The sequence below is a fragment of the Dermochelys coriacea genome, chromosome 7 (assembly GCF_009764565.3).
Source record: "Dermochelys coriacea isolate rDerCor1 chromosome 7, rDerCor1.pri.v4, whole genome shotgun sequence".
Lineage (NCBI taxonomy): Eukaryota > Metazoa > Chordata > Testudines > Dermochelyidae > Dermochelys > Dermochelys coriacea.
This window is the reverse complement of record NC_050074.1, coordinates 15,254,016-15,280,142: the sequence shown is the minus strand read 5'-3', so window position 1 is coordinate 15,280,142 and position 26,127 is coordinate 15,254,016. Positions and strand designations below refer to the sequence as shown.

General features: G+C 41.8%; 1 long non-coding RNA gene across 1 annotated transcript in view; it reads left to right on the top strand.

Annotated features, from left to right (window-relative positions):
• LOC122461201 overlaps positions 1-26,127 on the top strand; it is a 162,238-nt gene that overhangs the window by 65,258 nt on the left and 70,853 nt on the right. The window contains exon 3 of the long non-coding RNA XR_006283009.1: positions 24,249-24,311. This is a non-coding gene — a long non-coding RNA (uncharacterized LOC122461201). The remainder of the gene's footprint in view (positions 1-24,248; positions 24,312-26,127) is intronic.

Here is a 26,127-nt window from a genome sequence, read left to right as displayed (position 1 = left end):
TGGTATTTGGTAGGTTTTTTTAACATCCCAGTTCCCAGATGTGACATACTCAGGGTATAATCCAGACTAATAAGTAACTGTGTCACCCTTGCCCTCCAGCTTGGGGTGTGCTTTAGAATGCTTTACTGTTGTAGCTTCCAGCCTGGATTGCTCACAAACTATCTCTAGGATGCAAGTCACTCCAGTGTGTGTGTGTGTGTGCGCTGCAGGCAGCTAGCAACACCTATGCTCTTACCAGCTTGAATTAGCTCCCAGTCCGAAGTAGCTCACGAAAGCTTATGCTCAAATAATATTTGTTAGGCTCTAACACGGCTGCTACTCTGAAACCAGTCCTAGAAGTGTATGTCCTGTACTGCCCGCCCTCTCCTAGACAATACAAATGTGTATAGGTCGGTTGTTTCATCAATGGAAACAATATGCACAGATTTATTACCCCAAATGGAGTTTTCCAAACACTTCGTTTAAACACACTGGATTATATCAAACATATTTAAACTACAAAGAGATTTTAGGTGAATAAAGTAATGAGGCATAAAAGTCAAATGGTTAGGAGAAAAATAAAGATAAATGCTGAACTTAAACTATGTTTAAATTCAAAGCAAAGTTTGCCATCCCATGCTCTCAACAGTCTTTACTGGTCAAACTTCTTAAGTCAGGACTCCTTCTTCTCTTTAATGTCTGCTTGCTTTGTCCCTTCTGTGCAGTGAATTGATGGTTGGCAGTGATGGGGGCGAGGGGTAGGAGCGATCTGGTGGCCTCTCCCCGCCTCCTGCCAGTCTTGCGCAGACGGGGGGATAGACAGTCTGGCCAGGGGCTCCCAGAAAAATGGGGGGCCCCAGAAAAATGTGCATCCCCCACTCTTGCTCCCCGCCCAGCACTCAGGGCTGGCCCCACTCTGCCTGGGGCTCCTGCTGGGGCATGGGATCAGGGCACAGGGGCTTGCCCCGCTCCGTCCGGCATGGGTGCGGGATTGGGGTGCTGAGGCTTGCCCTGCTCTGCCCGCCCAGCGCTGTAGCCGGGGAGCGGGATTGGGGTCTTGGTTCCCCAGCTAGAGTACCGGGCGGGCAGTGTGGGGCAAGTGCTGGGGTGGGAGAGACCTGGGACTGGGGGTGGGCCTGTATGTTAAATGGGTAGGCCGCAGCCCACCCGTGGTTACCCATACCTGTCACATATCCATCACTCATCAATAGAGGAACGTGTTCCGATTCACTTGGTCTGCACATCTGTTTTCAACTTACAGTACAGTACTGCAAACGACTAATATGTGGATCGGGACTGACGTGAATCAGAACATGTTCCCCTATTGATGAGCGACGGATATGGGAAACAATGGATAAGAGGGAGACGTATACCCGGGACCCTCTGTATAGTCCTGTCCTGTCTTTGAGAATCATTTCTAGCTGGGAGTAAAGGTGACACAGTCTGCATGAATGGGAATTCCATTTTCTTTCTTTGCTAAGATGTAGATTTTTTTTTTTTTTTTTTTTTTGCCTTTCCCATTTTCCTGCCAAAGAATGGCCACTTAGCAAGTAATGGCTTGTTTGCACCTTGGTGAGGTGTCAGCTTGCCCTTTGTCTCTGGGGAACTGGTGTGATGACTCTCTGTTCACTGCTTACATGCAAATTAAGCAGAACACACATTCTTTTGTTTAGGACAAACCTGGTTGCCAACTTCTGTTTGGGCAGGGCTGTGGTTTGGAACATGTGTTCACTAAATCATGCAGTGCCATTTTATAACTTCACGTACAATGTTCGCACATACATTTTACCAGGACAATAATGATCAGCAAATGATCAGTTTTAAAATGATACCTTGCAAGGCATACCTTGTACGAATATTATTTCATTAGGCCACAGGTATAGTCTGTCCCACCGGATTTGTGTGGTGTTATGGAAATTTCAGCTTTTATTTAAAAATGGCCCTCATGATTGTGGGGGACCCAGAATGCATTTATTTTAAAAATCTCATAATTTAAGCCAATCTGATGATTTTGTGGACTCTGACTCATGTGGCAATACCAAAGACATATGTTGCATCACAATCAGCCTGTTAATGTGGATTCAATTGTAACAAATTATTGAGTGATGTGAGAAAGAGTGGAAAATGACTGGCCGAAGTGCAAAACAAAGAGAACGTTCCCCCACCCCCCACATCTTTTCCTTCAAAGAAAACATTTTTTTCAGTTAACCGCTGGATTGGCACCACAAGTTAGGTGCAGTATGAGTAACAGTGTTGATAGTTTCCCCCGTGCTACCCCTACCTACTGTGGCACATAAAACTGGCTCAGCTAAATAATAAGCCCATACTTATGTTCATTCCCTGCTGAACTGAGCCTAGATCTTGAGTCAAGAAGGATTTGGTAAATCTCTTTACATGTCCAACAAGCCACACCACTTTACTAACATCTGGTCCATGTCCTGCTCACCGTGAGGTTAATGAGTTCTCCCTCTTTCCAGGGCATGGAGATGACTAAGAGCTGTTGTTCCCTCTAATGGCAGAATCCTTAGAGGAACGCAGTCTGCATGAAGTCCATTGAACAGGGTCTGCAACAACCTGTAATACATCTTTTCTCCATCCAGAGAAGACCTAGTACCTTCTGGAGGCTGGCGCTTCAGCCTCTTTGTTCATTCATTGGCTGAGTGAATAGTTGCTATGACACTCAGTGCTAAAGGCCTTTTCCTTCTTGCTTTTTTGGTTTCCTGTAACTTTGAAGGGAGAGGTTTCTCTCCATTTTTTCCTGCCCTTCTCTTCTATGCTGAAAACATGGAGCAAGATGACTAGGGAGAATGACAATGGGAGATGGATTTTTTCATCTCTAGATGGCTGGTTCAAATCTAGTCGAAGTCAGTAATAATTGAGGCTTGTTCCCATTGGTTGCCCATTTGGGCTGATTTTCTGCACTTATGTGGATGGTGGATTTTATCCTTCCAAACTCTCAGTACAACACCTTTCACTGGCACAAAATTCAAATGAGAACTAACAGCAAGAGAGTGGTGGATTCACTTGCATGGGATTTTTAATATGAAGGTTATTTTGAATGCCTTTGTTTTTTCAGCCTGGGGGGGGGGGGGGAAATGGTGGGAGCAACACTTGTGAGAAGTGCTGGGTATCTAGCAGCCAGCAATAGAAGTGGCTGTAATGTTTTGGGGATTGCTCAGATCAATAAGGGGTTCTCTCAGTGCCTGTCTTGTAACTGTGGGTATCTTAATGTTATGCTGCTATGGTTCAGCACTGACACCACTAGCCAGCCTACAAGTATAAGGTCACATCTTGGCTTCCACCAGCCGAGTTGCTACTTGCAGGGTGATCTCAACAATCCTTTCTGGTCTCGAGACACCTCAAATCCATCTCCCAGAGTTCTTAACTACCTGACACACCAACTTTTCTTCTCTGGTTTGTCTCCCCCAGTTAAAAGTTCACTTTGGCCCACGCACTCCACACAGTTGGCACAACAGACCTGCTTGAGGTAAAAAATAAACCAAAGGTTTATTTAATAGAAAAATCCTAGATTTGAAGATAAAATAGTAAGGAAAAGCAAACACCTAGAATTTACACATAAAATAGACATGAGACAATTGTAGGACCCATGCATATTAGCTAAATTTTCTTTTCTAATACAAGTTGCCTATTGCTGCACACTGTGCCCTCTGTCCTATAGAAGAACCAATGCTTCATGGATAACACCGTGTTAGATGCTGTCCCTCAGATTCTGGATAGCTTTCACTTCAAATCCCTTCCCTTTTAACATGGTTTGCAGTTGGTTTCTCCCCTCTTCTTGCAGCCTAGTTACAATGTTTCTACATGTACATGCATGAATTCATAACCATAACCTGTATATATATCTCCTAATGACCATCAAGTTCAGGATATTACAAGCTTTCATAAAAGACCTTACTTGACATTTTTATACATAGTAACATTGTCTACAACCAGTTGATTCAATTGTTTGTTTTTTGGGGGGTGGGTGTCAGACCCTCTTGTTCACCCCTTGGGGTGACTGGACCTTGATTGTCATAGCACTGTGTGTAAAAGTTTGAAGGAAAATATAATAAATCAGTCAGAGGGTGGAGTCAAATAATAGGATTAGAAACTGAAATGGGCTGGAGCAGCTAAGATTCATTTGCACACGGGTGTTCTGGGATCATGACAAGTACTAGCAAATTTTGCTGATACAAACTTTTGCCTACTTCTTTGGCTTTCTCACAGTTTAAGGTAATTGTATAGCTCCCCAGTGATGATGTATCTGAGATTCTCACAATCTAAAATATTTGTCCTCACGATACCCCTGTGAGGAAAGGAAGTGCTATTACCCCATTTCACAAGCAGGGAACTAGGATGCAAAGAGATTGTTACTTAACCAAGTGTGATAGGGAGGCCCTGCCTGGGGTATATGACTGGTGCAGTGGCATCTGTTTCCCCTTCAGAGTACCCAGGAATAGTCCTTAAAGGCTTTCCAAGTATCCATAGCCCTTGTGGGGTTATAATCAAAGTCCCACAACTATGATCCAGCATTCCCCAGCATAGTCCAAGCAGTACTTGCAACCTGCATCTCGGACCATGCTCTGGCATCTCTCACGACTCCTCAGTCCCCACCTTCAGCCCTCTTTGGCCATCTAGCTTCAGAAAGTTCAGCAGGCTAGCCTGTCCTCTGACTTCCTGACCATTCCTCCCTCTTTCTGGGGAGGGCCTGCAGAGAGCCTTCTGTTGTCTGCAGCTTTCCCCAGAGATGTCCCATTGTCTCCTTATCTCTGGCAGCTCTCACTGTCAGTTTCCAGACTACCTCAGGCATCTTTGATCACTGGGTGTCTTTTTCCTTCTGGGCCATAAGTGCCCTCTTTTAAGCTCAGTTGGGGTCAGCTGATGAGTCACCTGTGCCCTGGCTTTTTCCTGCTTAAAAGGCCAGTGTCACTCAGTGACACCAAGGTTACTGGTTTCACAGTAGCAGCCGTGTTAGTCTGTATTCGCAAAAAGAACAGGAGGACTTGTGGCACTTTAGAGACTAACAAATTTATCTGAGCATAAGCTTTCGTGAGCTACAGCTCACTTCGTCGGATGCATCCGACGAAGTGAGCTGTAGCTCACGAAAGCTTATGCTCAAATAAATTTTAGTCTCTAAGGTGCCACAAGTCCTCCTGTTCTTTTCAAGGTTACACAAATTGTCTTAATTTAGGTCTCCCAAGTCCCAAACTAGCCCAGTAGTTGTGCCATCCTCCTTAGTGACCTATGAACTGTGGGCCTGTGCCTCAGAGGTATCACTCCTACTAGCAAGTCCAGAGAACACCTTTTCCCCCTTTCTTTTGTCTAGTTTTGGTGGGAACTAAGTGCTCAGCACAGGTATCATTATACTCACCACTGAAATGTGAATATCTCAGACTTGGAACATGGCAACTTATTAACAGGGCTTAGTAACATCATGCAAGAAGTATTCAATTGAAATTGCAGGACAGTGTTATTGAGGGAGAGTCAGTTAATTGGTTAAAGGGGAGACTGCAACGGGTCCTACTGAAAGGCGAACTGTCAGGTTGGAGGGAGGTTACCAGTGGAGTTCCTCAGGGATCGGTTTTGGGACCAATCTTATTTAATCTTTTTATTACTGACCTTGGCACAAAAAGTGGGAGTGTGCTAATAAAGTTTGCAGATGATACAAAGCTGGGAGGTATTGCCAATTCGGAGAAGGATCGGGATATTATACAGAAGGATCTGGATTACCTTGTAAACTGGAGTAATAGTAATAGGATGAAATTTAATAGTGAGAAGTGTAAGGTTATGCATTTAGGGATTAATAACAAGAATTTTAGCTATAAGTTGGGGACGCATCAATTAGAAGTAACGGAAGAGGAGAAGGACCTTGGAGTATTGGTTGATCATAGGATGACTATGAGCTGCCAATGTGATATGGCTGTGAAAAAAGCTAATGCGGTTTTGGGATGCATCAGGAGAGGCATTTCCAGTAGGAATAAGGAGGTTTTAGTACCATTATACAAGGCACTGGTGAGACCTCATCTAGAATACTGTGTGCAGTTCTGGTCTCCCATGTTTAAAAAGGATGAATTCAAACTGGAGCAGGTACAGAGAAGGGCTACTAGGATGATCCGAGGAATGGAAAACTTGTCTTATGAAAGGAGACTTAAGGAGCTTGGCTTGTTTATCCTAACTAAAAGAAGGTTGAGGGGAGATATGATTGCTCTCTATAAATATATCAGAGGGATAAATACAGGAGAGGGAGAGGAATTATTTAAGCTCAGCACCAATGTGGACACAAGAACAAATGGGTATAAACTGGCCACCAGGAAGTTTAGACTTGAATCAGATGAAGGTTTTTAACCATCAGAGGAGTGAAGTTTTGGAATAGCCTTCCAAGGGAAACAGTGGGGGCAAAAGATCTATCTGGCTTTAAGATTCTACTCAATACGTTTATGGAGGAGATGGTATGATGGGATAATGGGATTTTGGTAAGTAATTGATCTTTAAATATTCAGGGTAAATAGGCCAAATCCCCTGAGATGGGATATAGATGGATGGGATCTGAGTTACTATAGAAAATTCTTTCCTGGGTATCTGGCTGGTGAATCTTGCCCATATGCTCAGGGTTTAGCTGATTGCCATATTGGGGTCGGGAAGGAATTTTCCTCCAGGGCAGATTGGAGAGGCCCTGGAGGTTTTTCGCCTTCCTCTGTAGCATGTGGGCATGGTTGACTTGAGGGAGGCTTCTCTGCTCCTTGAAGTCTTTGAACCATGATTTAAGGACTTCAATAGCTCAGACATGGTGAGGTTTTTCATAGGAGTGGGTGGTGAGAGTCTGTGGCCTGCGCTGTGCAGGAGGTCGGACTAGATGATCAGAATGGTCCCTTCTGACCTTAGTATCTATGAATCTATGAATCTACCAGGATGGGATTTGGTTTTGGACACTTGGCATTAACAATCGTGCCCTGGCAGTAAGTTCTATGGAATCTTTAACTACCCCAGGTGGTCATGATCCCGGCTTCACTTCACCTCTGATTCTTCCTGTCCTGCAAACAATTGAGCGAGGACTGCTAGATACAGCAGTAACCTTTAGTCAATCCAGCTACAAAGCACAGCCTGGAGCAGCTGCTACTAGCAGCAGGGCTAGCAGTCATAGTGCTGTGATACAATCTGGCACTAAACTAATTGAGGAGCTCTTTGTGACATTTTGATGTTATTATCCATAAAGAACAAACACAGCTCTCAGTTCTTGCTCACATGTATACAGACCCCTATCCACACTTCACTTCAGACCCTTCCACCATCTTGTTGCTCAGTCTGTTCCTGGCCGATAAGCAGCATAAACAATCAATAACTATAACCCTTGCTGTGTCTAATGGCTTTCTTGTAGGGATTTGTGGTGGTGGTTTGCTTAGGTGGTCACGAGTAAGTGTGGCTAAAGCACAGGATTGGAAACCGGGAGATCAAAGTTCTGGTTTCGGCTATGACCCTGGCTGGCTATGCAACCATGAGTCAGTTACTGAGGCCAAAATCTCCTTGCTAAAGTTAGAAATGTGAATCCATATTTAGGTACCTGCATAGACTGTTTTTCAGAGGTGGTGAGTACCACTGAACTTCCACGGAAATCAATAGGAGCAATGCGTGGGCCACTCCTCTGAAATCTGGCCAGTTATTTGGGTATCTAAATATGGTTTTAGGTGCCTAGGTGTATGCACTGGCATTTGAAAATGTAGCCCTAACTTTTTTCTGTCTCATTTTCCCCATGTGTAAAATAGGGATAAGAAAGGGGATACTTACCTCCATGAGACAGTTATTAATATTTGTCAAGTGCTCTAAAATCTTCACACTGCTGCATGCTGTAAAGCGACACAAAAAAGTGCAAAGTCTCATTGTTGTTTTCTTTCCTGTTCAAACAAACTGAAATGATTGCTCCCTTTCTCCTTGTGGTGACACGGTTAATATTTGAAACAGGCCCAGAGGTGATCTGCAAATATACTTCTATTTGGGTTATAACTAAAAAGTTTATGTTCTACTTATATAGAGCCTCTTATCACGAAAGATAGCTAAGTGTTTGTTGTGTTACCCATCATGGAAATACAATCACTCCTAGCCTGGAACAGGACAGCACATTGCGCTGCTACTTTTGTGCAATATTTCCTCTTTCACTTATCACTTACCAACTGTAGCTATTGATTACTTTGTATGCATTGCATGCAAAAGCACTGAAGCTATAACTTACAAACCTGGGGCCTATAATTGAGGATTGAAATCCAAATTTAGACTCCTAAATAAATGACCTGATTTTCCCCTCCTCCTTCCCCCAAGAGGTTCTCAGCATCTGCAACTCCCGTTAATGTTAGTGAAGTTACAGGAGCTTATGTCAGAGGTGAAACCTTGGAATCTTTGAGTGCACTGGCTGGGGAGGTGGAAATGCCCACTTGGTCCCATAGGATCAGTATGACACAAAAGAAAACAGTGTGTATGAAGTGTCATGAAATGAGGAGAGCCCAAAAGATTCAAGTGATAAAACAATGTGAGACAAGAATGTCATTTTTATTAGAGAGAGACATTGTGCTTTCCCTGTATTGGAGACCAGGGCATTCTCCTAAGGAACAGCCAGCCTCTTCTTTATGTGTTTGATTCCTGTAAAATCTTGCAAAAGCTAAACTTCTCTTTCACCACACACCAGAATACATTTCAGTGAATATATTTATTTGCATGAATATAACTCTTCAACTACAAATACAATTAGTGTAAGCCAAATAAAGAGGATGTTTCAATCCAGGTTGTCAGTACCTACATATAAGACGAGGAGGTGAGGTGTGAATCTAGATCAGGATTAAAATAAAATTTTGACTTCAGTTCAAGATCAAATAAAGGGTAGGATTCACAGTGGATGGAACCAAAATATTGTTGTCATGAATTGCGTTTATGAGATTTTTGGTCCCAAAAGGTGGAGATCTCACAAGATCAACTGAACTCATGAAATTTCTGCTAGTTTGGTAACTATTTCCTGAGGACAGCTGCTCTCAAGAGGCTTTTGGAAAATCAGACCTATTTCCAGGTTTGGGTCTGGCCTGGATCTCTATGTGAACTCCATCCAGTTTTCAGTGACAACAGATCAAAAACAATGCCTGGACTTGTCATTCAGACTGACCAATCTATCAGTGTGGCAAAGGACTTAATGGGCTTGAAAACAATGAGTTATGCTGGGGTTTAACCTGGAAGTTGGTGCTATTGCTGCCAGATATCTGGCCACTGGAAATATGGTAGTTGCCAACATGGGGAATCTGTCTCAGTCAGAACATACAGAGGCAGGAGATCTGGGCAGGTGTCTGCGTCTTGGTGGCTATGGGCCGATCTCAGCCTTATTGAAAGACTCCGTAGTGTTTTTTTTAAAAAAAAAATCCAGGCCAAACAGCCACCTGGAAACTAGTCTTTTTGTTCTCACTAAATTATCACAACTGGCTAGGACTGTAGTTTTGCACTTCAGCTAAACACATGCATTATACAGGTACCAGCAAGTTTGGTGGGTTGATTGCACATTCAACGATCAAACTTGGTTTCAAAAGGGATTAAAGTTCATGAAGTGTGATGTTCCCTCTTACTTTGTCCTCAACACAACCCTAAAAACCAAGGAAGTTTCAGGTTATGGGACACTTCTTAATCATGCCCTAATGCTCACAGAGCACATTTTCCAGAGATGGTGGCAGGCTTGACATCATGATAAGCAACTTCAATCAGCCTCAAACTGATGGTAAAACACACTTCACACAACATATTAATCTGCTTCCCAGAATAATGCAATACCTTAATGACAACCTCAGCAACATTAACAGACATTTCGGATTGACAATATATTAGGGGTGTGGTGTTTGTTTAGGGGAGAGCTTATAAGGAAGGTGAAATACATGCTCCAAAATATGGGGACTTTATTTGTAATGCTTTACCTTGTCATTCAAAAATCCATAACACTGATTTAAAATGTATATTTATTCTGGAAGTTAAATGCACTACTGGTGTAATTATATATGGCTGAACTTTGCTCTATATTTAATAATTGAGCATGGATAATCTGTACTTATTATGGTAGATGAAATGTCATAAAATACTTGCAAAAGGTGCTGACACTTGAACTGCAGTACAAATATTTGCCTTTTCTGTAGTCGGGCAGGAACATCATTATGACAGTTATGGGCAAGTCTGTTGAAATTTGATCATTATTATTGTCAGTACTTCTTCACAAATGCCATTTAGAAAGAGAAAATTCTTTTTTTTTCCTGCCAGCGAGTAAATATTACAAAAAGATATCCAAGAAGGAGACAGATGCTGGCTTAGTGGGAACACAGTGTGAGTGACAATCTGAGATCAACAGATCATTATTTTTCACAGCAGGCAAAGAGGAGCTCAGAGAAATGGCAAATCTTAGTGCCAATCTTCTGCTGATGGCAATGCTAAACAACAGAATTTTTTTTAAATGTTGTTTGGTTGCAATTATATTTTGCCTATGCAGGGCTATTGTGGATTGGCTACAATCACTCTGCTCAAGGTATTGTTAAGTGAAAAGAGTGTTGATGATCTGATAAATTTGGTTTGGACCAGGGTTAATGAGATGCTAAATGTTTGCAATTTTTAATTTCTTTGGTTTCTGCCCATATTTGGGCTCTATCCCCATTCCCCAGTTTCACTGAGTTCATGCTTGGTAGAGGTGAATGAGGGGAAGGCAAAGATATCTCACAGCTACTTTTGCCATCTTCTCCATTCCTGGACCAACCCACAAGTACTCCTGTTTTTTTGGCCTCTACTGTAAGTCAGAGTCAGCCCTAGGACTGCTCTGACTTATGCCAGTTAAACAGTTCCTTAGGAACCATTCCACCTGCTAGAGTGCATTATGTTTATTTATATTCAATCTCTATCATGCCTCTTCCCAGTCCCCAGGCAGCCTCAGCCACAAAAGGAGGGAAATGGGGGGTGGAAAGCAACTGATGTCCTCAAAAGAATTTTCCCACTAAGGCACTTTTCAGCTACCCCTTTATGGCACCTTTAAGGTCACTTCCCACCATTCTGACAGCTCAAAGCACTCTTATAGGAAGCTGATGAGGCCTTCTGTGTTTAGTAGAGGTGGGAGACATTTTTTGGGTGAATAGTTTATTGCCAAAAATGAAGATTTGGGTTGACCAAAACTATTTGCAAATTCAGGTCAAATTTGGTAAAACAAACAAACAAAAACCAACACCAGCCCCTCAAAAGAAACTAAATTAAAACAACAAAGCAAAAGAAAATCATTTACTGTCGAACAAAATATTTCATTAACCCAGAAATGAAAATTTTGGGAGTTTTCATTTTGATGAAGGAAAAAACTACAAACTTATGAACTGACAACCCAAGAATTCACTGAACTCTAGTGTTTAGTATCTTGATGTATCTGAATAGGGAGGCAGCATATTCATCCGTAACCTTGGGATTCTTAATTTGACCCCTGAGAAGTATTAGAATACAAGGTGTAAGTCCAAGATGTTGTTGTACATTTCTGTAATTGGCTTCTGAGGCTATATTGGGAATAACGTCTCACTTGATTTGAGGGGAAAATGTGCCTTCAAGCCTGAACAAGAGCTCTGTATAAACTTAAAAGGTTGTCTGCTTCACCAACAGAAGTTGATCCAACAGAAGATATTATCTCACCTACCTTGTATCTGTAATATACTGGGACCAACATGGCTACAACAACACTGTAAACTACATTTATTGGCACTTCCAGTTTGGCTGAGCTTGTCATTTTCATCTTCCTTCGTCATACATGATGATTATAAATGTGCTTATGCAAATAATGACCACGCTGATTCATTTTCTCTCTCTCTCTCTCTCTCTCTCTCTGTGCTTGTGTGCATTTTAAAACCTGACAGGGAATGCATGCCACGTGATCTCAATTTTAAAACTAGTTTCTTCTTCTTTGACTGCCTTTCCAGTAGGAACGAAGTTAATCATTGAAGGGCCGTTGCTGCTGCTGCTTTTCGCTGGCTAGTGCTGAACAGCTAATAAGGGAAACGCTCTCTGAAACCATAGTCACAACCAGGCAATAACTCAAAAATCTGAAAGAGCTTGGTTCTGCCTGTAAATATTACACTCGAGGAACTGCTTTTTTGCACTTCTGGATAGTATAGGGCATGCTTGTACATTTTTTACCCACTAGGGACTGTTTTGCCTGATCGTACTTTGTGTTCTGCTCATAAATACTCCAACCATTTGGGATTACTTAACTTTTGAAGATTCGAATAAAATTACATGGGACTTAATCTCTCATATTTTTCTTGAACTGATGCACTTTCACACAGTCATTGTTCATCCACCCAGCAGCTTTACTGTTTCAATGGCTGGAAAGTATCTCTGTAAACAGTGTGATCATTTACCAAACCATTTATATCATCTGCGCCACCGGAGTTGAAATGGGCTACTAGAGAATCAGGGAATCCTGTGTGAGCACTCTGTTCATAGTCTGTAAAACAAACACACACACTCTCATCATGATCATTTTATTCATGGTTAATAAAACTTGGTCATATGAGATGAATATGTTGCTTCATTTTTCTCGATGGCAGGCTATAGGCACACTGAGGCTCCGTTTTTGAACACAGCCAATTAACTGGATTGACAAATGAGGGATTTGGACACTCAGACTGGTACTTAATTGCATCATATACCTGTTTTATGCATTTAAGTGCTAATTTGAGCATCCAAATGGTGGATGTGGGTATCATATTTAGGCATTTATGTGTGAACATTGGGCTTCTCATGGGCATCCTGTTTCTCAGTAGCTTGTGGACGAAGAGAAGTTCTGTAGTCACATAGGTCCATACACAGTGTGGGGCCGGACACCTATAAACCCCACTATAGGGATGAAGGAGGCTGTAGGTTTCCCCTATTCTGATTTTTCATGATTTGAATCTATTAGTGATAAGGTGACTTATTTCAAACTTTGTCAGTGATTTCAATAAAATCTTTGCCTCTGCTGGAGTGGAATGAGCAGGCTAGTGTGCATGTGCACCATTGCTTTACATTGGATGGAATTAATATGCTTAACTCTGTGCCAGAAACAGGCAGACATGGAGGAGCTTCGTCACTGCCCTAAATGGCAGAGGCATAATAGGAACATGATGGTGAACTCTGTGCTACTGGCCTTATACTGTTAGTGCTCATGGATATTCTCCTTTGATGCAAGAGGCAGTTTTGGGCAGCGGAATCTGTTGATTTGAAATTCAGAGTGGCCCTGGCATGCAGCAGGGCAACAACCAGGATGCTCTAATGGCCACAGTGGCTTTCAGAAAGGACAGTTAAAAGAGAATTTATTTTTGTTTGTTAATGCTAGGAGTATTTTGTGGAATCTTTAAATCCCCTGACTCTTATCAATTCAAGATTCTTAAGTGGAATCTAACCCTTTCGGAGGTTCTTTAAGCCCTCGAAGCTTGGCCAGTTGGTTCAGTGAGAGGAAGAGTGAGGAAAAGCTATGTGATTGTTACCTTATGTTTCTCAATCAGCCATTCAGATGCAGTACAAGTAGCAATCAGAAGCATGGAAATTAGGGGTGAAACTTGTGAACCCGTGATGTTGACACTGGGAGTAATTGGATTAAGTGACGTTTGTGAGGTTAGCAGAGCACAAGTTAGGATGCTGTGCCACATGCTCAGACTGCAACGTCTTCTTCCTTAGATCACTGCTTCAACCAACCACCCTCCTTCTCGTTGCACCAATGCAGGAAAACAATCACCAATCAGTTCAATATCAGACTTCATTACTTATTTCCTCCATCCATTATTTGCTCCATGGTAGCACCCCCTGCATATGGTAACAACTGGTAAAAATAATGAATGAGAATAACTGATCTAAACCTCCCTTATATTCCATCTGGCTGTATATAAAGGGAGAGTAGTCATGATCCCTCATTTGGGGTAGTGCATGCCAGATTGAACCCCACTGAATTGATTTTTAAAGCATCCATGGCATCTGAAGTCATTCTTATTATCAACTTGGTCCTTTCTTCTCCAGTTTTCCCCATCCCCAACTTAAATTTCAGCATGGCTTTAGCAGCCAATATCTACACAGGTTGCTAGAGTTAGAGATAACTGTTGTATAAATGGATCACACTTTAAAAACTCCCTTTTATTTTGCAATTCTGGCAGCATTCCCCATTTTAAATATAGGGCATATCTTTTGAAGCAGTAGACTCTTTCAAAAGAAGAAGAAACTTTGTCGCTCCTGGACCTTTGGAATGTATTCCAAGTCCTGATGTAGAAAGAGTTTTGGAAATGACAGGTTTCAGAGTAGCAGCCGTGTTAGTCTGTATTCGCAAAAAGAAAAGGAGTACTTGTGGCACCTTAGAGACTAACAAATTTATTAGAGCATAAGCTTTCATGAGCTACAGCTCACTTCATCGGATGCATCTCTAAGGTGCCACAAGTACTCCTTTTCTTTTTGGAAATGACAATTACTAAAACCAGATCAAAAATGAAGTGTGTGTGAACGGGGGGAGAAGGGGAAGGGAAAAGCAAGATGGTAATAAGAATGATATGGTTACAGTTACTATTTCATGAGCCAACAATAAAATTCAGCCTTTCAAGGATTCTAACTATTATGCTTTTATCTCTCATGTTCAGTATTTTTAGGGTTTTAGGAAGCTGACAGCAGCTGTGCTGATGACCTGGCACTGTGTTCAAAAGTAGCATCTCTACATGATGAAAAATAGAATAATTGCATTGTAAAGCTGGGAAGTTAGCTAATGAGAATAGAGCTAGTGGTTAAGGATGGCCAGGAAACAACAATTCCATTTCTTTAAATGCTTTGAGGTTTCAACATCTAGTTTCATTCCAATATGGAACAAAAATTCATCTGGCTGGTGAATCTTGCCCATATGCTCAGGGTTTAGCTGATCGCCATATCTGGGGTCGGGAAGGAATTTTCCTCCAGGGCAGATTGGAAGAGGCCCTGGAAGTTTTTCGCTTTCCTCTGTAGCATGGGGCACGGATCACTTGAGGGAGGATTCTCTGCTCCTTGAAGTCTTTAAACCACAATTTGAGGACTTCAATAGTTCAGACAGAAGTGAGGTTTTTCGTAGGAGTGGGTGGATGAGATTCTGTGGCCTGCGTTGTGCAGGAGGTCGGACTAGATGATCAGAATGGTCCCTTCTGACCTTAGTATCTATGAATCTATAAAAATAAAATCTTTTGAAATTTTTAAAGCAACAGAGGGAGGTGGAAAGGAGTGCAGAAGAGAAAGAAAATGTATGTCTACTCTGTTCACAAACAATAGAAAAATAACCCTGCAGCAGTGAGTCTCAAAACGCAGGACAACTGACTTGGGCTTGGGCTACAAGGCCAAAAATAGTAGTGTTGACATTCCCAGTTGGGCTGGAGCCAGGGAGATGAATGAAACCTGGCCAGGGAGGATGAATCTTAGAGCCTTGGCTCCCATCCTTGTGGGAAAGTCTACGCTGCTATTTTTAGATCCTTAGCCTGAGTCAGTTGACCTGAGCTGAGACACTCACGGTCCTATTCTGCAACGTATGTGTACCCATAAGTAGTGAGGCAGTAACTCTGTAGTTTAGTCTGGCTAGTGGCTTGGGTTGTAGGACCCATAGGTACAAATCCATGTTCTGCCTGATTCAGAGCACAGATTTTCATCCTAGATTACTCTGAATCAGGCAAATCCCACAGTGCTAAAATGCTCTCCTGCCCCCCGAGAAACTTTCTTGATGAAAATACTGTCTCAACAGAACACTTCTGCAAAATATTTTAGTTTCAACTGAAAAAAGTTCTGTGGAAAATGTTTCAACCAGATCTACTAGTATAGAGTGTGGGGAACGGCTATTGAAAACTGGATAATAGTGTTAGGGTAAGAATTTTCTATCTTGAATTCTTGCAACTGGAGCACCAGAGGTTAGTGACTTTGCTGATAGAAACACAATTAAAATACTTTCCAAACATGCCACACATTTCCAGAAAAAAATGGTCATTTTCTGTTGTAAAATTGTACCACAGACACTGTTAGCAATTGTTATATATATACAGTTTATATTTCCTCTGTATTAAAGATGCACAGACAGTTCCCTGCTAAGTCTCCCCCTTCGTTATAAGTAAGCATGCTGAAGAATCACAGCATGCACAACTACTAGAATTGTGTTACTTGCCTAGCATATTTCCTCTCTGTTCCTCTAAGCTGCCATGATTCAAATGTGACACTGTTCTTCTTGCTGTTTTACTTGATTTCAAAGAGTTCCAACAGTATAGCCTAAGGCATCTGTTATAACAATGGGTTAGAACTGGGGCCTATTAGAGGGAAAATCCAGTGACTGTCCTTTAGAAATTACTGTACCTTTTGCCCTTAAAAGTTGGCAAAAAGTTGATTATAGTTTGAAGGTAAATAAAATTGCAGCAAATATTCTGCTGCAGCTGAAGCAGCCTGGTAAGATTCTCACTTCTTGTGAGGTCATATTTTTGTATTTGTTCTGTACCCTGACTTATCTTTCATGACACTTTTTGATTGCTAACAAGGGATGGATCTGAGAGCTACAGAAGAGGATATATTTACATGTAACTCTGTTCCAGTTAATAAAATGGATCAAAAGCAATCAGCTCTTTTTGGCAAGCTCTAGTTCTGCAGAAAGGCTATCCAGTAAACAGGATTATCTATATTATGCACTGAAGATGAGTTTATGCTGAGAAATGATATTTGTGAAAAACAATACTGAGCAGCAGGCTTGTATCTGTCTGCAAGGAGGTTGCTGGGAAGGTGGATTTGATGTGAAGAGGCATTCAATGAAGGATAGTCTGAAATGCAACATCCAAGGAAAGGCCTGTTGTTAAAATGTCAGTCTCATACAAAAGACCTCCTGGGATTCCTTTAAAAAGATGGAAAATACGGAGGAACAGGGTATGGCCTTATGGTGACATGCTGCTCTCACGTCCCAAACAAGCTACATTTGTTCTGCTATGATATGCTGCTTCACAGTGGTGACATGCAAATCGCAAAGTGCATTCTTCCTATGCCCACTGAGGCATCTTGTCCCCCCCAACAGATTCTGATTCTCCTCTGCTGCCATTGATGCATACCTCTACCAAACACCCTGAATTTCTCTGTTCCTGTTCAGGCCATTCCTCCTAGCATCTGTGTTGTGCTGTCATGGAGACAGGAGCAAAACCCCAATGGGTGTGAAAGAAAAGAATTTGTCCCCCAGCCAGTTCAAAGCTAAGACGGGAAGATTGTTGTGCTGTATGTCCAGATATTCCCCTACCAATCAGCTGTAGAAATGATCTTAAAGGGCTGACTTTGCTGAGCTACTGACAGTTACTTATTTAGACAAGTCACAAATTGTGGGAGGGGGATATTAGAAGATTAGGAAAAAGCAAAAGGAAGAAAGGAAACTGAAAGTTGCCAGCTGGTAAGTTTAACTTTTTTAAAGAACATAATAGAACAAATACTAAATGGAGCAGATTTGGCCCCTAAGTGTTATATGGCCTCCATTACTGTAGTATCTGAGCTCCTCTGTTTAATGTTTGGAGGAAGAATTTCTAAGAGATCCATAGAAGATTGGTGCTAAACTTCCATTGAGGACACCTGTTTGCCTTGGAAAATCCCCTTGCCCTGCCTGCCCCAATTAACACAGTAAAGAAATGTGATAGTAAGGCTGATACAGTGGGAAGATCCCAACTGGTGTAAATCAGCATTGCTCCATTGAAATCAAGAGCTACAGCAATTTACATCGGCTTAGGATATAGGCCAGTGTTTTAAAACCATCGTATTATACCTAAGTATTCCACTGGTTAATGATTTATCCAGGCAGTTGAATGTTTTACATTCCATGTGGTCTAAAAGAATGCCCCCACACCCATCTGAACTTCACAACATTTGGGGAAAGTATCATATATCCTGTTTGGCTGAACCTCCATGTTATCTGAATCCCTTCAGTGTCCCCCAGCATGAGATACATGCCATCTGCAGCATGTATCTCATGTTGGGGGACAAGGAAGCGATTTGGATAATAGCAGAGGACTAGTCTGGGAGCTGCCCCTGGCCACAAGGGAGGCCACCAGGCTGCTGAACGGCTCTGGTGGCAGCAGGGGGTTCCCTGCACGCCGTAGGGCCTGTGACACTCGATTCCCTGCCCACCAGAACTCTGCTCTGTAAGTACCACAGCTTTCCTTGCACCTGCAGGGATTGAGTGCGATTGGCCTGAGGTAGCACAGGGAGCCCTCTGCAGCCCTGCTGTCATGGGAGTGAGTGAACAGGGCAGAGCAGAAACCCCCAGCCAGGACTGAGGACGAGGAGGAGGACAAGCCCCTGGCTGCAGGGGAGGCCACCCCCTTGCTGAGTGACTGAACAACTCCTGCTCTTTTGATTGTCCGAATAAAATCCATGTCCCCCACGCTTTTGGGACAATCAGGAGTTTACTGTAAATATCTGGCTCTGAACTTGCAGTTGGACCCTGACATCTATACTGAATCAAAGCCCTAGTTCTGGATCCAAACTTTTCAGTCAGGGCCATAAGGTAGGTACATCAGGGTGCGTAAAGGACAGCACAGAAAACTTCCATTTAATTTCTTTGCTTTCCCATGGCTTCTGCTGCTTCTCTAATGTTAATTTAAATTTAGTCTTTGTTTGTAAATAATCAAACAAACTTTCCTGTGAAAGATATTCCCATTACTGCTCAGACATATCAATATGTATTATGATGTGTGCGGCGCTCAAGCGGAAAAGCATCACAAATATTTCCTTCTCAGAACAGTTACCCAGTTACCAAAGGTTACTCAAAGAGCAAAGCTGTTACTTAATTTAATGTTTTAGAACCATTCAAGAGAAAGTGCTCTTGTCACTTTCAAATTGTCTAATGCTGCCTTTGCCTCCAGGCCAAGGGAAAACAAAGTTTTTTCTTCAGAGGGACAGTCTCCTTATCATTGCATATTTATTGTTTACTTTGTGCTTTTTGCATTACCATTCATATAAGGATCATAGACTTTGTCAAGTTCATTATGCACCAATTAATCGCAAATGGATTTCAGTGTCTAATCTAGCTTTTTATATATCTTTCTATTCTGCGCTGTTCTTGAAGGAGTCTCTGGGTAAGATAGTGGCAGTGTGATGTAGCAAGATATTCTATGCCAAATACTGCCAGAGTCTATTACAACAGGGCACTTTCAATGTGATAATTCCCTTGTAGACATGTCAATGTGGATTGTCCAAGTCCCCTGGCTGGACCTGTCTGTAGGCGACTGGCTATGGGGTATTAAATAATGGCCAAGTTTTTGTTCTGGAGCACCAGCACTTTTTCTTTTTGAACCCCGCACTCTTCTTTAAAGCCATGAATGCAAATGTTCAGGGCAACCTTGTTTGAGCTTGATGCCAGTCCTGTTAATTTGGTTGGGTATAAGGAGATGCTGGTGCATAAAGCTGCATCAACTTTCCGCCCCCAAAGCACCTGTGCCATGCTTAAGTTCAACAGGGATGAAGGACAAAAGGCAGCAAAACCACTTTTTTATTGTGGATCTCTGGTGGCACAGTGACCGTACATCAGCCTGGGTGTAGACCTGTTTTTAAATGACCTCTCCTATAGAAGCAGCTTACAGAACTTAATGAGATGAAACCAAATAGGGTTCTATGGAAATTACTTTAAAAACCTATTGAATCGAATTAACATTACAAGAGAATTCTCTAGGTTGGTTTGAGATGACTAAAAAAAATTGTAATTCATTGTTGCATTATTTACGTCCAGATTCTTCCACCTGTAAGGGCATGGCACCCACCTCTCATAAGCACTCCTTCTGGTCAGGTGTGTCTGGAGTCTTTAAACAGTTCCAGCCGTACCCCTAGGGCTTCCTCTCTGGAGGCAATGGTTTTACCCTCCCTGGGCCCTTCTGGCCCTAGCTCTTCAGCTGGGCCATTGACTAGTTCAGATCTCCTTCAAGAGGTTTTTTGCTGTCCAATTGTAGGCCACTCCCCAGTGACCTATTGGGGGGACCCAGGCACACCCACTACTCCAGGTCCCAACCCAGGGACCCTAATAATAACAGCCAGGTGCCACTGTGACCCTTCAGTGAAGCTGCTTTCAGTTTCCTGGGCCACTTCTCCAAAGCTCCATCCTTCACCAAAGCTTCACCCTTACCTCAGGGCTCTTTTGTGTTCAGGACCAGCAGCCATTCATGAGCATTTCCTTGCTCCCCCAGTCCCTGCTAGCACCTAGCTGTTCATGGTGCTGCTGTTCTCTTTGGGCAGCCAGGAGCACTATCTGCAATCCTTTGGCTCCAGCAAAGAATTGACTCTGGTCTGCACTGCAGGTCCTTTTATATTAGCCTGCAACCCTCTGATTGGCTAGCCCTTTGCAATCATCTGATTGGCTGCTTCCTGTGCAGTCTCTGTAGGCTGCTTGGAGGACTTAGCTCCACTGCTCTTTTCCTGGAATGGGGGTGGGAGGACTCCGAGGCTCCAGTAGGGGGTCTCTGGGCCTAGTCCACCCTATCATACCACCATTACTCAATTTGAATAGTGCTTTATTTCTTATAATCCAATGGGAATACTCAGGATGTAAGGTAGTACTCAATGTGAGTAAAGGCAGTAGAATCTGGAATAAACATTTAAGTCTTTAATGCCAATCTAGAAAGGAAATTTGTTTCATATGTTATCAGTTATTTCTTTACATTTTTCCATTTACTTTTATAAACTTTATTTTTTTATATTGAATATAATTTACTTTCCACAGTGTCTCATGAATTCTAGTCAAAGTCTCTTAAAAGTGGTTTATGACAACAATTGTACCTATAAGGCACTGACCTGAAGTGATATTATCAAATTTTTAATGCAGTTTTTGCATTAATAAATAATTTTGGCTAGATCTGCATGCTTGCAAATATTTGAACTCAGCTGGTATCACTTAGATATCCGATTATGTTAGATCCTGAAGATCAGATAGTTAAATGTCTAAGTTTGGACCCATAAAAGTTCTTTGGGTACACAATTGCATATGTAATTATTTGCAGGTGCAAAATTAAAGGGCCTGTTGAAGCCCAAATGAAAATCAGTCTTTTAGTGTATTGTGCATGGTGACTAATTGACTTATATGCAATAAACAGTTTAATATCATACTATTAAAATTTAGTTTATTTTCCTGGAGAAAAAGCAAGTTTGTATTTAATCTTGTGTAGTAGTCACAAAACAGAAAATATGGTATCTTAGAATTATATAGGAGGCTCTCATTCACACTGCTGAAGGAAAGGGTACTTTGTGTGCTGGGATACATTAATGCACACTGTAAGTACTTGAAATAGCTTGAGGAGGAGAATCAGATGTCTCAGATTGGGTAGCTGAGCCTTAGAGGCTTGCTGAAGTATGACCGTTCAGTGGTCTGTTAGAAATGATTAGTGGTCTTAGTCCTTTTCCAGGGGTCAGGTTCCTTTTTCGATGAAGGTAGTATCACCAATACCACAATCAGAACTGGCACTCTGATTGATTATCTAATCTTAGAGGCTACAGAATCATCTCGGAACTAGAAACTAGAACTATGCTCCTACCACTAGACAGAGTTCAACCAGAACAGCACTGTGACATATTGCCAAGGAGGTCCAGGGAAGCTTTCACTGATGGCTGCCCAAGATGTGCTTGCTGCATGTTAACTTGACCTCCCATCTCCATTCAAGTTTGTTTCTGAGCTGCTAAAAAGAACTTGCAGAAATGTCAACAGTCAACTTTTCTTTAATTCTTTAACTGTGCTGAAATCTTACTGCCTTCATTCAGGAGCTTATTGGTAAATTCTGTTGCTGTTAACTTCAATGAGAATACAAATTTGTCAAAACGAATCTTTTAAGATACCACAGTGCATTTCATGAGTAAAAACAAATGTGAGTTTTAATCATCACCTTGTATCCTTTTTAAAGTTTGGATGATGTAGGCACTTTATTTCTCATTGGAAATTTTAATAAAACCTTTGAGGAGTTTCTCCCTTCAGTTGTTCCATGTTTTACATTCAGTTTGTTGATAATATAGGTCTACCCACCTCCTTTCCCCATTTAAGATTTTATTCACTCTAATTTTGGTCCCTGAGCAAAAGGTAATATGAGGTGTCTCTGTGCTCTTAAGTTTATGTGAAGGCATTATATATTAATAAAACTTTAAAACAATCTTAGCATACAGTTATCTAATTCCTGGATGAACAGGGCTATTTTCCCCCCAGTTACACTTCATTAACATTTTTGAGTATAAAATAAACATGTAGGGACAGCTAAAAAGGCAAAACAGTAATATCCACTTTCATCTGTGCAAACACATTGTGTCAGTATGACGGCTGCTATCTTGGCTAACACCCTAAGGATTGAACTGAGGACTTCCACATTTGAAAGCATGAGCTGCTACTGTTTGAGCTAAAGAGGCAAGCTTCTACACTTTGGGTTGTAACAACACATACCCTCTGAAGAATGGCAGAGGGGACTGTGAATCATGCGTTCACCATTGGGTAATACCAATATGAATTAAAAATGGCAACATTTTTGAACCATCACCCCTATTATAATTCCAGACCTCTTTATGCACTGTCTGAGCTGCAAACCTTCTCCACTTTCTTCAAGTTCTCCAAGAGCAATATTACAAAACAAGAGATGCTGTTCTGCTTAAGATTATAGTGTTGCCTTGGCCAGTTTTACAATTTCACATAGAAAATGAAATTAGGATATCAGGAAAACCAAAAGAGAACTTTTATTAGTGGATACTTTAAAGCCTTAGAAGGCAGAAGATATTTTCTTTGCTTCAATGAATTTATATAGTGTCATTGTTTCTGCAATCAGGGAGAAGAACATCAGGTGGAAAGATCTATACTTTCTAATAATAGCTTGTGTATGGCTAGCCGAAAGTTCTGTCGTACCCAGAGAGGCAATGTATAACATTTTTACTGATGTCAAAAGCAGCAATGGAAATAGATACTTTTGTGGTGTGTGTGTGTGTGTGTGTGTGTGTGTGTGTGCGGGGGGGAAATACCCCAAATATTGAGTTATGGCACTCTGTACTAGTGTTTTTATCTATTTGCCTACAGTAGGTTAAAATATATTTTATATCAACAATATCCTATTGCCTGTTAAAGATAATAAAATTTTTTTTTTTTTGCAACTTGTTACATGTGTGCTCAATGGGAGTTAGGTGTCTACTTGCCCTTTGAAAATTGTCCTCTTCATCATTGCAAGCTTATGCTGAGACAGCAGTTTAAGCTTAGAACATATGCTTAAGCAACTTGCTCAATGAGGGTTTAGAATATTAGATTGTTTTTGGTGGGATGGCTGTTTTTAAATTAACAGTAAAGAACTCTGGATTAATCATTAACTCTCAAGTGACCAAAATCCTGTCATCTTCCGATGGCATTGTCTTTATCCTTCCATGTATTCATAATAAACAGTTTTAGAAAGGAATTCTGCATGGCTTTTGCATCTTCTAGATAAAATATGCTGTGACGAACTGCATAGGAGGGAGGATGCAGCAGTCTGAGTAATAGCATAGCAGTATATTCACTGCTATGACTGATTTTACAATTGCTGTTAATGTGCCATATTATCGGCCATACATGTTCACTGGGGGCCGTACTAATGAAGGGGTTGTAAAATAATTTACTCTTGCATTTTTTTAAGTTGTTTGGAGGCTAATACCTACGTGACATTAAAATTCATCAACAGGATGCACCAGCAGTTCTCAAACCTCATTGCACTGTGACCCCCTTCTGACAACAAAAAATGACTATGTGAGCCCAGGTGGAGGCAGGATGGGCCCTGAGCTTCAGCTTAGGCCCAGCAAGTCTAACGCTGGCCTTGACCAGCCCATTAAAATGGGGTCATGACCCACATTGGAGTCCCAGCTCACAGTTTGAGAACCACTGCAATACACTTAAGGTGAGAAGGGAGATGAACCTAAACAGTTTCAGCTTCCTTTGTTTTGGTGATCTTTCAATGACCTGGTCCTGGAGTTTTTCCAGTGACCTTAGGTTCCACAGGGCCTAATCTAGATTTGGAATAAAACATTAATAAGGGCAAACTATTCTTAAATATTTCTCCAAGGCACTTAGCAGAAACAGAATGTCCTTCAGCACAGGGCTTATGTATTCTTTTTTTCTGATGAATTTTGTTGAATATGCTGTGTGTATCTTTTGTGACTAGGTAAGGAGCATACTACTCCCCATTTATACAGGAGCTTCTCTGTCTGGGATAATATAAAATATTGTCAGAGTGCAGTATCTTTTCCCCAAACATATGTTTCTCTTCTCGTCCCTTTAGAACTATACTTCGAAACACCAGTGCCACAGAGCATCTAGCGATGTTCGGTGACCTTCCACAATGGTAAGTTTTAAAATTGATTTACCTTATCTGGACACATGAAGACACTATGCGTGTCCCTTAGTTTATCGTTGCGAGTGAGCAGTGGCATTGACAGCAAAGGATGTTGAGGCGGTAGCTGTCAGGACAGCAGAAGTGGAGTTTGTGATATGCTTATGTGTCTACACTATACCCCAGCAAAACAAAATAGGAGGCTAAGTGCTAAATTAAATTCTGATACTTTTTATTATTGCAAGTTAATGGTCTGTGTACCATATGCTAAGAGGACATTTCCCAATGCCTGGCAGTCCTCCATCTGTGGATAGTCTGTTTGTTTGTGTTTTTTTCAAATACATTGGAATAAAAATGTATACAGAACTTAGATGCAACTATTATCTTTAAAATCATAGAGGTTAATTGTTTCCAATTTCAGATTTCTTATTTTAGTCTCTGAGCTTTTTTTCAGAAATGTGTGATGTGGAATGGCCAACAATAAAATGTAGGGCTCAAACTGTAAGATAAATTCCTCCCAATTTTAAAAATACTTTTTATCTTATGACTTTTTCTTACTGTTGGCTGCTTTTATTTCCTACCCCCTCAATTTGATTGTATGCAAAGCTCTGCTAGGGAACCTAAAGCTGGCATCCAGCCTCACAGCTTGAAATGTGCCTTGAAATCTGTTTTTAATTAGATCTGACCCATAATAATTTAATTACCAACCCACCCACCAAATTAACTTTTGAATTTTAGCAGCCATATTTTGTTAAAAAAACAAAAATATTCTGGAGCAGATACCTTACTGATTTCTATCTAGGGCATTAAGGCTAGAGGTGAAGTTGGAGTCTATTGTGATTGTTTAATCTCTTAACTAATTGCCCAAATTAGTTGTGAAAACTGCCTGGTTCATACTTTTCCACAAATCAGTTTTGGCTTAATTCCTTGTTTGTGGGAGATGAAATTACTTGCATGCATTTTTATGGCCAGTTATGGGATGATCCTGGCTTCTACCTACTACACCACATTGTTCTGAATTATATGGTGGATCATAGGATCTGAACATCACCCAGAAAAATCAATGAGTCGAGCCTTGCACGGATACAAATTTAGATCTGTGGATGCGGGTATCTGTGGATATAAAGCGGTGTCCACGGAACCACAGGGCTCTCCCAGGAACTGCAGCCATGAAAGAAGCAGACTGTTGGGCTGCCGCTCTGAGGAGCCAGCGCTCCATGCTGGCAGCTCCTCCGTCGCGGCTGTACCAGCCCCAGCCCTGCTCACTGGGGCGGGCACCAGGCTCACCGGCAGCTGTCCCTGGTCGCTCTCTTGTGTTCAAGTGACGCACACGTCCCCCACACAAGAGGCACAGACTGCTCTGCGGAAGAGTCTGGGACAGGGCTGGGGGCGAGGCTGCAGGTGGTACCGCTGCACAGAGGAGCTGCTGGCACGGGGTGCTGGCTCCTGGGAGCGGCAGCCCCAAGTTTTGCTCTTTTCACTACTGCAGTTCCCAGGAGAGCCCTGGGGTTCTGCGGATACCGATTTATATCCACATCCGAGGATATAAATGTGTATCCTCACAGGACTCTATCAATGAGAGAGGCTATCTGTTGTTTTGTGAGGAGAACTTTCAAATCATCGATCCACTTTAATCAATTCAAGTTAACTAAATGTCACACAAATTTAAGGTCAGCAAATGGCCTGTACTGCAGATCTCAAAAAGTAATTGTCAGTGAGGAATCGTCATCAAATAAGGCTGTTTTTTGGGTGTGTGTGATGGGTTTGGTCACAGAGACCCCCTTGGGACTGTCACCTGATGTGCAGAGACTACCTCTGAGCCCGCTTT